The sequence below is a fragment of the Frankliniella occidentalis genome, unplaced genomic scaffold (genome assembly GCF_000697945.3).
Source record: "Frankliniella occidentalis isolate FOCC.00 unplaced genomic scaffold, Focc_3.1 Scaffold34, whole genome shotgun sequence".
Classification (NCBI taxonomy): Eukaryota; Metazoa; Arthropoda; class Insecta; order Thysanoptera; family Thripidae; genus Frankliniella; species Frankliniella occidentalis.
Window position 1 is genome coordinate 509,703 of NW_026267164.1, and position 1,775 is coordinate 511,477.

General features: G+C 46.8%; 1 protein-coding gene across 1 annotated transcript in view; it reads left to right on the plus strand.

Annotated features, from left to right (window-relative positions):
- The first annotated feature begins 628 nt into the window (after nt 1-628).
- The window catches only part of LOC127749137 (beta-1,3-galactosyltransferase 1-like), a 14,799-nt gene continuing 13,652 nt past the window's right edge, over nt 629-1,775 (plus strand). The window contains exon 1 of the mRNA XM_052266012.1: nt 629-851. The gene's annotated coding sequence lies outside the window, so the exon portion shown is untranslated. The remainder of the gene's footprint in view (nt 852-1,775) is intronic.

Genomic DNA, 1,775 nt, shown 5'->3' on the forward strand with positions numbered 1-1,775 from the left:
TTGAGCTATATTTACAAGTAGAGAAATTGCATATTACAACAGTTGGAACTACTTGGCTAAAACACTGTTCCCGCCCCGGGGGAGCGCGACCCGCGGGGGTCGTCGAGCCCGCCCGATCACTACCCGGAGACAGACCATCTGCCTGAGTGCAACAGGAAAAACCTCGCACGAACGTTGTGTTTGCGAAAGCCTCATCGTACCCCCCAGTAGTCCCGGGCGGCGATACGGAGGGGGAACGGAGGACTCTGCTGTCCTTTGACCCTCACTGACCTCTGAACCTCCTCAACCACTGGCGCGCCCGACCCCTCGTTGACAAACAAACACGTTTGCCTACTGTGTGCCCTCATTGTCCTCGTCTTCTTTTTTCTCCCTCCCCCTCCCTCCTCCCCCTTCCCGTTCCCGCCCTCTCCCAACCCCCGCAACCGTTCTTTCTTTTCCCCTTGTCCTGTTTCAGGAATCAGGATGCTAGAGCTTGCCCAATGGACTTGAGTGGACTTACTACCTGCCAGCTAAAAACATCCTCGTATATCAGTGAATAGAATTTGTCATACAAATTACAATTTTTTCGCGATTTTTCATACAAGCGGTATGAGAGAGACAGATGTGTGCTACCAAAATGGATGGCATCTCTCTCGCACCGACCGCGCGACCACCGACCGCTCACAGACCGACCGATCGTGAAAGCCAAGTTTATTTTCTGATTTCTCGCGTAAATTGTGTTTCCTTCATCTTCAGTGACATGTGAATCAAAAGCGCAAATGACCGTCGGCTCCAACCGCCCACAAGTTCTTCTAGGTTAGGACGTCCTTCAACATCTTCTGCACGTTCTGTTTCTGAAGAGGAGCTTATTGGTAAGTAAATGTCCGCAGAGCTTGTCATCACCTCAAGGTGTTGAAACAATTTTCCCGAAAAGTGATGTAGGAAGTGGGCTCTGTAGACCTTTTTGCCCATACTTTGGCATGAGTGCAAATCTCCATTCCAAAATACTAATATGGGCATGTTTTCAAAAATTAAAAACACTTGGCTCTAATAATTTTTTTTATGTATTCAAGATGTGATAAATAATTTTGTTAACAGATCCGTAAATGGTTTACCTCAAGTATAAAATCTGACTTGTGGCATTGCCAAGTTGCGGGCGAAATGGTCTATTAATGAGCCTTCACCACTGTGTTGTATCTAGATCATTCACATCAAGTCCACGTTACTTTCTATGTGGAATTAAATTCAGTCAGATGTATTGAAGACTTATAGAAGAAAATAATTTGATCATTCAATGATGTTTTTTATGTTGCATTGGTGCAGTAAGTTCAGTGTAACTCGTAACTAATTGGTCAACATTAGAGCGCAAACAATTAATCTGTGATAGGGCCATGTGAAACAGCAGAATAGTTTATTGCTTGGTAAATAATCAATATAGTTGAATGAAGTGATCTTAGCGCATAACTTTGTGGTAATTGCTTTCTGGTCCCAGTCAGCACAATGAATGTTACGTCGTGCACTCCTCTTATTGAATGGAGGCCTGGTTGTCACTACGGGTGGGCACGTTACTGCGACCTCCGTGTTGCCTCACCGAGTTGTTTTTGTTTTGTTTCCTCAGTAATGAAGGGCCTCACTACCTTGACTCTGTCCGAAGGACACAAAGTGCGTGTCGCTGTGCAGGATACAATCTTTTACTACCGTTATTCCCAGATTTCGGTCGCTGCCGCGACATGCTGCTGCCCCCCCGCCGCCCTGGCCCGGGTGGCCCGACCCGCCCTCGAGATGGGATCCACGGA